The sequence below is a fragment of the Pogona vitticeps genome, chromosome 3, assembly GCF_051106095.1.
Source record: "Pogona vitticeps strain Pit_001003342236 chromosome 3, PviZW2.1, whole genome shotgun sequence".
Classification (NCBI taxonomy): Eukaryota; Metazoa; Chordata; class Lepidosauria; order Squamata; family Agamidae; genus Pogona; species Pogona vitticeps.
Window position 1 is genome coordinate 197,040,055 of NC_135785.1, and position 10,645 is coordinate 197,050,699.

Below are 10,645 nucleotides of genomic sequence, written 5' to 3' on the forward strand. Positions count from 1 at the left end.
AGCACACTGCACAACAAGCCATGAATGGACAAGTCGTTGTGTCCATCTGTGCGGGAGTATTCCTATTTGTATGCGAATACAAATACCCCCATCTCTAGTAACAACTAGACAATACCTTAGCCTGCAGATAAGGTTCCCTGTACATATATTTAAGTGTCTCCAGTTTGGGGGGAGGGGGAAAGGGTCCAGTTTCCCAGGCACCTGTTGTGTTGATATTCATATTCATATCTCCAGAGATGAGATTATGAATACCCCATGTCTGCTCACAGTGCTCAGGAACAGAGGTCACACAATTTAAGAGACGGTGTAGACTGACAGACAGACTCCTGCCAGAAAGGAATAAGAACCAGATATGGTATTTGTATATACGAATCTACACACACAGGTAGACATAACGAGGGTCCACTCCCCTGGGTCCGGACTGTCCACTCACCTTCTTCTGTTGCCGCAAAACCCGCACTCCCTTCCTCTTGCTCTGGAGCTTGCAGTCTGCAAGCCACTCCTGGCAGGAGGATGAGCTTTGCTGCAAGGTTGAGGGGTGGCTCTCAGACCATGAGCTCCAGAGTGATAGGAAGGGAACACGGAGCCCGCAGCAACAGTGGAAGGTAAGTGGACGGTCCAGCCCCAAGGGGCTGGGCCCTTGTTGTGTCCACCTGTGCTGGGGTATTCATATTCATATATGAATACATATACCCCCATCTCTAGTAACAACTAGACAAAACCTTAGCCTGTGGTTTTGTACATATATTTAAATATATTGTACATATATTTAAATGTCTCCAGAATTTGCTTTGTTCTAGGACCTTCCATTGCTAGAGTTTTTCTGTTATGCATAAGATGATTTTCCATGGGATTAACTGCAGTTGTAGAACAAGAAACAGCGTTGGGGTTTTCAAAGATAATGTATAGCTCTTTGGAGAAATATCATGGTTCATTTGATCTGCACATCATCTTAATACAGGACCAGTTCAGTTCTAATATGGAGAAACAAACATCTGTTGGCACAATAAGAATGACTTAATTGTGTGCAGGAACCTAAACAAGCTCAGAATTTCTGGGACACCTCGGGAGCTTGGAGAGAATATAGTCTGCAGACAGTGCCAAAGTTTAAGAGCAGCGCAGGCTTTCTTGCTACCCAAGGCAGGAAGCAAGCTGTTCCCTCCCCCGCACATACACACACATAATAGTGAGTTATGAAAATATATTGATTACTTTGTCTACCTTGTGCACTGTAGTATTGATTTGCCTCCAGTTATTGTTGCTGCACAGTATAAGATCTGCATGTGAGTGAGGGTCAAAGCCAGAAGTGATCTGAAGTTCCTCTATTATGCCCTCCTTGATAAAGGCAAGAGTATAGATGTAAAGCTCGGGTATATTTGTAAGGGTAACATAAATGGTTAGAATTTAGGGCTATCCATCTCTCTGGTGGGATATCCAGTGTGATGTAGTTAACAGAGTGATGGACTGGATTCAAATCCACTTTCCTTCAGCTGTACTGCACTGGGAAGCACACCGAAAGCACACACAATTAGATTATCTTTATTTTTCCTCCACCTTGTCCCATATGATGGAGTGGAAATACTGGAAGGAGAGAGACTGAGGCCTAGTTGATGAATAACTAAGGCTGACTGATAGCAATTCATAAATCTTTCCCTCCTGCCCAATCCTCAATTGCCTGAGCGCAAACAAAGATCTAATCACCACGAAAGGTTATTCTAAAAAATGCTATTTCCCCACAGGTCGACAGGTCAGCCCTTCTCAGTCTTGTTCTTAGCCCAAACAACCTGGTGTGAAGATGAAGTTGGGAAAGGAGGAAAGTCAAGTAGGCTTATCGGAAGAAAGGGAGGGTAGAAATGTAGCAAGAAAGCAAGTAAATAAATATGTCTAAATGAGAGAAACATGGGAGTGCCAATTTCCCTGTGACCTCACACGATAGGTAGAAACATTTTGATAGCCATTCCAATCTGTCAGAGAGATACCAAAGACATCCTAATATGTTTGGACAGTCATGCCCCAAACAAACAACACATCACGTAAAAAGCGTAGCACAAAGCCATGTTTGCCCTTTCCTTTGTCAAAGCATCCAATAGGTTTTTTTTTGGGGGGGGGGGAGAGAGAGAAAGAAAAGAAAATGAAAAATGGGAGGTGGGAAGGAAGGGAGGGATGAAGGGAGGGAGGGAGGGAGGTGTCTCCCAGGCTTTCACGAAAAATGGAACACAGACCAGGACTAAGCATGATGGCAGAGAGCAAGTAGTGGCTGCTGGCACCAGGAATCCTTCCCCCGTCGTCCTAATATTGCACCATGGGCCAAACTAGACATGACATTAATTGGGTAAATGCAATTAACCTCAACATCTGAAAAATATCAACAGCAAGTTCAGTCTTTCCTGCCAGCAGGAAAGAGAACAAAAGAGTGGGGAAGGGTCTTTCAGTCTTTCCCGCTCTCTGCCGTGAACCTTCCCGGGTGACTTTAGACCAGTCACTTTCTCCATGTCTGACCTACCCCGCAGGAAATATAGCAAGGGGTCTTGTAATACCTTTAATACTACTTAGTTTCTTTTGGCACAAGCTTTCACAATACTGCAGGCTACTTCAGACGCATGTGGGCTGCTGTTCATGAAAGCTTGTGCTGAATAATACATGTTCACGATGCCAGTAAAACTCTCAGTTTTTGATTCAACAGACTAAACATATGTAGGTACTTCCAATTTCAGGGGTACATTACTGCGCCTTGTTCCTAAAACAGTTCAGGATTTTATATGCTGTAACTCAAAGTGGAGCCTAAGGGCCTGGTGTATAGATAGGTATTTGGATCACTATTGATGCAGTTTGGTTTGAACCAAATAGTGTTGCTCATGCATGTTGCTACCTAGACTGACTCATCTTGGCCCTTTAAGAGTTATTCTCCTCCTTTCTGGTACCAGGCTGGGGTTTTTTTTGGTTTTTTGGCATGATTCAGTGCACTCCTAATTATCCCAATGTGCAGCTTGTGCAGATGGCTAGTTCACACACAAATGACACTCGGGGCAACATTATCACAGTGAAAACCCTGTGACATAATCAGTGGGTTGTTGCATTGAAAGGAAGGACAGAGAAGCCCCCTCCTCTATTTTTGTCTTTTTAAAAAATTCCCTAATTGATGCAGTGCAGCTCTAATATCATTCTTGGTTGATGTTTTGATATTTCAATACACCATTTATTTTATTTAACAAAAAAGAAAAAGGAAAACCACTGCATCTGGATGAATGAAGTCTGCAAGAAAAGGCAGGGAAAGTGGCTATGTTGATTCCATGGGCTCCACCCTCAATAGGCACTGCCACCCTGGCAGAGCCCTGGCTGAAGAAGAAGGCAGGAAAAAGGGGAGTTACTTCCCTTCCATCTTCCCAGTACTGCCACTGTGTTTTTGCCCTCTGCCAGGGTCCTCTACTGCTGCCTCTTTACTCGTGCGTCGACATAGTTGTGAGTAAATCAGGTAAACATTGAATAAACTGGATGGACTTACATGAGCAAATCAGCAATCCAAAGACTTGTGTGAACCCTTCTCATAGGAGAATAAACATCTCCAGTGTGGATGGAAGGGTCATTCAGGTGAGACGTAAAATGGATCATACTGGAGAGATGAACTTTTAAAGCACAGACCAGACCACTTCAAATTCCCGTATCTGGACAAGCCCTTACAAGGCTGAGAAATCAGACATGCAAACTAAGTGATGCTTATCTCCAGATGAACAATTGCAAAACCAAATCAGCTTGGGAGGAAATTTGTCATCCCTGCTTCCATGTGTGGGTGCCTTCACACAGACAGACAGACAGACAGACAGACACACACACACACAGACACACAGACACACACAGACACACACACAGACACAGACACAGACACACACACACACACACACACACACACACACGCACGCACACACGCACACACGCACACACAATGGCAAAACCTGCCTAGAAGAGCTGAGAGACCAGAATGGGGCCTCTTGTGGAAAGGGAGATCAGAAGTTTCCTGCCATTGGAAAATCCAAGTCACTGCAAAGTTATTGAATAGCTTTTGAATTGTTTAATAAGTCAAGAGATTTTTCCATTTGTAGAATAAAAGATTGAACAATTATATCTTTCCTTTAAAAACTTATTTTTCTCTCCTGCTTTCTAAGGTCCCCTTTTCCTCCCTCAGTCCCACCAACATCGCCCTGTGCCTTATATTTTTGCTTAAAGATAACGTATCCTAAAGTATCCCTTCAGGCTGACTTCAGTCACAGACCAAGATGGAGAACATGACATTTGGAATATTGTCTGGCGATTTCCAATCCTCTAAGCTCATTATAATAGTAATTACTTTTTTATTCTAAAATGTCAAGAACTAATTTCCTACAAATACTAATAATCTGTAAGTAAATAATGGCGACGAAATGTAACTGCAGCTGTGGTGGAGAAAACCGGCAAATTTCATAACATGAATTGTTAATGTCCAATTTTGCAAACCTCTCCTTAGATCTTAGAAAACAAAAATAGAAATGAGTGTAGCTAAGGAACATAGAAAGAGCAACCCAAGCAGAGGAATGGCAAATGTTATATTTTATCCATGGTTACACATTGCCTGCATTTTTTTCTAGAGTACCTAAAGTAAACAGTGCCTACTCTGAAAGTCTCAAACTACACATGGCATTATATTCAACTTTGCATTTGTGTATATACAGGGTTTCTTAATAGCAGCCATCAGAGCCCCTGAGCCAGAGCAGGACAGAGTTGGGGGCTAGAGATTTCCCCTTCCTTGGAACAGTTCTTTGTCCCAGGAAGGAGGCTGTTTTTAGCATGAGCAGTAACATTGCCCTTGGGGCAAACAGCAGCTTCGGAGTGGACTGGCAATGAGACCCTGACTTCCGCAAGGAATTTCCCCTCCCTCTCCTGGGCTGGGGCCTCAGCCTGAACTGATCCCCATGCTATTTGTTCTTTTAAAAGACATGGGAGCGCTTGCAGGTGTGCACTTAATGCATCATGTAAGGTGGCACCAGGAATAACCTTGCAGAAATTTAGCAGTTGCACTGCAGACTGCTATTACCAGGGGCACAAAAGCATTCATTTTGAGGATTCCCTTAAGGGATAACCTGATCCAGTCAATGTTTGCAGGTCTTCAAAGCACCTCAAATTGTACCTTGACAAAGCCTAGTGCTTGACGTAATTCCTCATCTGTTCTCAGGAATAAAGGTGGATTCCAAATACTGTAGCTAGTGTGACTGATGCAAGAGAAAGACTAGAAAAGCTCAAATGAGAGTAATCCACAAGGCATACATCTTGTCTGATCTCTTAATTGTAATAAAGGAATTGAATACATGCCATATAATGATTCAAGATGGTCATAACTGAAGCTCAGAAAAGTTCCTGTTTTTTTTGGACAAGAGCTCTCATGCTTTCTGGTCAGCACGAGCATTACCGCCCGAATCTGTAAGACGGAGGGGAAGAAATGACAAATTATTATTACGACAGCCTCCTTCATTGTGTACTGTTTTAATAATTCAGTAGCATTATTACTGACATTAAGAAAATCAGGAGTCTTGCTTCCTGAAGGATGGAATGAAATAAATTTAAATAAATAAATAACACTGCCTCAAGGCAGTGCTGTTTTTTCACAGAACAGGGAATTCATGATTTTATCAAAAACAGGAGAAACACAAGGAAAGTCCTTTCAACATCCAGCGATCTACTAGCACCATCTAATGGTAGCATGCAGTCCTGATTACTTTGAGCTGAATTTTAAGAAGAAGAAAACGCCAGCTGAACTCCAGTAGTGAGTCACACCTAGAGCAGACTCATTGAATCAGTGGGGATTTGATGAGTCAGCAATTCCCTAAGTTCCACTGATTGGGTGGCCTACTCTAGTTGTGACCCACTAATGGATTTTGGCCATTGTGATAGGAAAAAATCAGGAAGTCAGGTTCTTCATACAGAAAGCGAGATTTTAGCTGAATATCTATGTACAACAATGGAACCAATTATCTTTAGAATCCAGATTATTTATTATGTTCCCAGGAATCTTCTTCCCAACCAACTTTATTTTCAATTTAACAGACTGAAATAAGCCAGACATGAAACCAATGGTGAAAAAAAACTATTTGTTTGACTGGTCATGAGATGATCAGTCAAGGGAGGGAAAAACCAAGTCTTCCAACTCACATTACATTATCCCTGCCTGAAAAATATCTTAGCCATTAGAAATGTATTATACAACACCCTAATATCTGTAAGGACGAAGAGTGGCCTGCGTAGGCCAGTAAATTAGGAGCGGAAGGGCAATTGCACAAGCATTACGCCTCTGCTCTCACAGGCTTCCCACTACATGACCATTGGGGCAGGATCTGTTCTCAGTCATCCAGAGTGCAGGACATATAATAATGGGGTCAAGTTACAGGGAGCTGATATTTCGGTTGAATATCAGGAAAAACCTCTTAACTGTTGGAGCAGTACAACAGAACCAATTACCTCAGGATGTGGTGAGCACTCCAACAGTGGAGGCATTCAAGAGAAAATTAGTCAACCATCTATCAGATCTACTTTAATTTGGATTCCAGCATTGAGCAAGAGGGTGGACTCAATTATCTTATAGGACTCTTCCAACTCCATTATTCATGATTACGATTCTATGATCCATGTTCAATTCCATTTCTGCCTGAAATACAGTACATATTGCCTGACAATTTTGCTACCAATTGTTTCCTGTATCATGAGATGAATGGTTTACTGGACAGAACTCTCAGCATGGACTTTCGAATTCTCGATGACAGCCCAATGTCTCCTAACAGACTGACCTTGAAGATCTAGCCAGAATTACAACCCTGCTAATGTACATATGGGCCCTCAGGTAAGTTGCACTTTTCCAGAGTAGCACAAGAAGTAGAGATAGTAAACCACTTGCACAAAAATATACAGAAAATGCCACTGTTAAATGAGGAAATGTATTAAAAATTATGTACATTAGGGAAAGTAAAATACTAAAACATGCACAATTTGACCTGACACAGAACTTGGAGAGGATGAGAATGCTGGTGTATTTCAGAGAATCAGAAACAACCCTCAGACTTGGCTAGAGAAGTTTTGGGAGAAAAGAGGAGCAGAAAAGCTAAGCAATTTTGAGGATTCACTAGTCTTCAGGACTTGAACATGGTATTCCTTGGCAGTTTGAATTCTCAAATATGAAAGATTGGCTCAGCTATGATTCTCCAACATTTATGTGCCTCCAGGTGGAACGATGAGCTATGTATAACATTACAGTATTATTACTGTTATTCAAAAACACCAGGCACAGTCAAAATTATAAAATAAACATTGACTGGAATTATATAACAGATACAAGTTTTATCCAAAAATCTAAGTATCTGTTAAATATTGATGCAGTATGTATGCTGTTCCTAATACTGACATTTCTTGGAGCTCTGATGGTGTGATTTCTGAGATCTGCAACTGTGTGAAATTTCTTGATATTGTTCCCAAAGCCCCAATGACTATGGGGACCACTGGTGTGTGTTTCTTCCAGAGGCAAGATGTTTTGATTGCCATGACTCTTTACTTTGTAATTTTTTCCAATTCTTTATTTTCAATTCTGACATCCCCTAGAATTGCAATGGCAATGATCCACACATTTCTTTCTTCTATTACTACTATGTCTAGTATGTTATGTTCAAAATACAGTGGTGCCTTGCTTGATGAGGATAATCCGTTCCAGCGAAATCGCTGTAGAGTGAAATCCTTGTCAAGCGAAATAAAAAAAGCCCATTGAAATGCATTTAAAACCACTCAATGCATTCCAATGGGCTAAATACCTCAGTGTCCAGTGAAGATCCTCCATAGGGCGGCCATTTTCTGATGCCTGTGCAGTGAAAAATCCATCCTAAAGCACAGCGGGGAGCCATTTTACACAGTGGGTGGCCATTTTGAAACCTGACTATCAGCTGTTTTGATTGTCGTAATGCGAAGAATCGGTTCCCGAAGCAGGGAAACGATCGTCGGGAAGCGAATTTTGCCCATTAAAACATCGTTTTGCGATCGCAAAAGCGATAGGAAAAAACTCATCGTCAAGCGGATTCGTTGTTTAATCGTTAAGTGAGGCACCACTGTATCTATCAGTTTGGATCCAGAAATCACACAAGATCTTTACTTCCTTATTTTTGACACCTTTTCTACCTAATGCTTTTGGAGGCTAGCAAATTATATTTTTTGCAGTGTGCTATGTTTGCCACTCTGTCATGTTTAACTTTGTAATCTGTTTGTGCAGTCTTTGGACATTCAAAGATGAGGTGTGAGTTTCATCTTTTTCTCGGCAGAGTCGACATTTACCCTTAGCACTAACTCCTTGAATTTTAGCTTTCATCATGTTGGTTTGGAGTGCTTGTTCTTATGCAGCAAAAATCAAGCCTTCGATTTCTTTCTTAAGGGTCCCCAGTTTTAGCCATGTTGTTGTTGTTGTTTAGTCATTAAGTTGTGTCCGACTCTTCATGACCCCATGGACCAGAGCACACCAGGCCCTCCTGTCTTCCACTGTCTCCTGGAGTTTGGTCAAATTCATGTTGGTAGCTTCAATGACACAGTTTTAGCCATATCCATGTTGAATTATGATCATGCTTTCCATCAATATTTCTCAGGTGTTGTCCATATAGTGGTTTATTTTTCCAGCTGTTTAATTTATTTTCAAATTGTTGTTTCTTATATTGTGCCTTTGTTTCTGTTGTTTTTCAATCAAATTCTTCTGATTTGTTTTGAGTCCAATCTATTATTCCAGCTGGGTATCTAATCACTGGAATGGCCCATGTGTTTATGGCTTTGAATATACTTCCACCGTTTAATTCTGAATGTAAGATTTTCTGCAGCCTTTTGACATATCCCTTTCTTTCAGTTCTTTAATTTTTGTCTGCGTGATGTTATCTGCTTCTATTATTATTATTATTATTATTATTATTATTATTATTATTATTATTATTATTATTAGTAGTAGTAGTAGTAGTAGTAGTAGTAGTAGTAGTAGTAGTAGTAGTAGTAGTAGTAGTAGTAGTAGTAGTAGTAGTAGTAGTAGTAGTAGTAGTAGTAGTAAAAAACATCAGGCACAGTCAAACTATAAAAACATTGACTGGTATTATATAACAGATACAAGTTTTAACCAAAACCTAAGTCTCTGTTAAATATAGGCAGAGTATGTATGCTGTTCCTAATATTTCCATTTTTTGTAGCTCTTATTTCTGAGATCTTCAACTGCTTATAGTACTGTGTGAAATTTCTTGATATTGTTCCCAAAGCCCCAATGACTAATCTGTTTGTGCAGTCTTTGGGCATTCACAGATGATTTGTGACACAGTATCGTCTTTTTCTTGGCAGAGTCGGCATTTGCTGTTAGCAAATGTAACTGTACAGTGGTGCCTTGACTTACGAACGCCCTGACCTACAAACCATTTGACTAATGAACAGCTCTGGCGGCAAAAATTTTCTTTGACTTGCGGCCGGAGCTTTGATCTACAAATAGAAACAGACAGGGAAAAGGGGCGGGAAATTCAAAAAACCTAACCATTGATGGCGAAGAGGCTGCTCCTTTGCAGCTCTTTCACCCCAACGGTTAGGAAAAGGGAGGCTCAGCCTCCCAGGGCTTCCCCGCCACCATGGGAGACCTCCCAGGGGTTCTCCGTTGCTGCCGATCACCACCTTCAGGCTTTCCCAGGGCGTAGACCGGGCCTACCAGGGGAGGGCTTCCTCTGGTCTACTTCTCGGGAAAGCCTGAAGGCAGCAATTTGCGGTGGTGGGGAAGCCCTGGGAGGCCTCTGATGGTGGCAATTGTGGCAGTGGAAAACCCCTGGGAGGCTTCGAACTGGTAAGGTGCTTCTTTTTTTCTTTTAAAAAAGTTGTTCTGGTGGGTTTTGGAGGGTAGGTTTGGGCTGGGGGGGTATGTTTCTGTGTTGTTTTGTTTTTTGGTGGATTTTTTTTTTCAGTCCGAGTGGGACTTGCTCCAATGTTTATTTTTGGTTATTTTATTTTATTTTATTTTATTGCAGTCCCAGCATGGGACTTGCTGTGTTTTATTTTTATTTATTTTAAATTTTTGGTTTTTTTTTCGGTCGGAATGGATTAATCAGTTTTCAATGCATTCCTATGGGAAATGGTGCTTTGACTTATGAATGTTTTGACTTACGAACACCGTTCCAATACGGATTAAGTTCGTAAGTCAAGGCACCACTGTAGTTGTTTTAGGCTCTTCATGTCTTACCTACACAACACCCTCTGTTAAAAGCAATCAGAAAGCAATTACTTAGGATAAGAGAAATTGTTCAGACTTCCTCTGGCAAGCCCCACTCCTGCAGTCATGTAAGAGGTGGTCTGCAAAACCCAGCAACAACAGGTTACAGAAAAGTCATTTTATTCATGGGATTTATGACTCTCAAAGGTGCAATCCTATCCACTCAGGAGCTCCTTAATCTCCAGCATGGCTCAGTTTGAAAGGTAGCAATTTGTTACATGTTTAAAGTATGCCTGTTTCACGGAAATGGGTGATTTATGAAGTTGTAAGCTCAAGTTACCAGGGTGTGTAAACATGATTTCCACAAAATGTTAGATTTACTCCAAAGCAATCGACATATTTCCCTAGATAAAGGTCAGTATGGTTTGG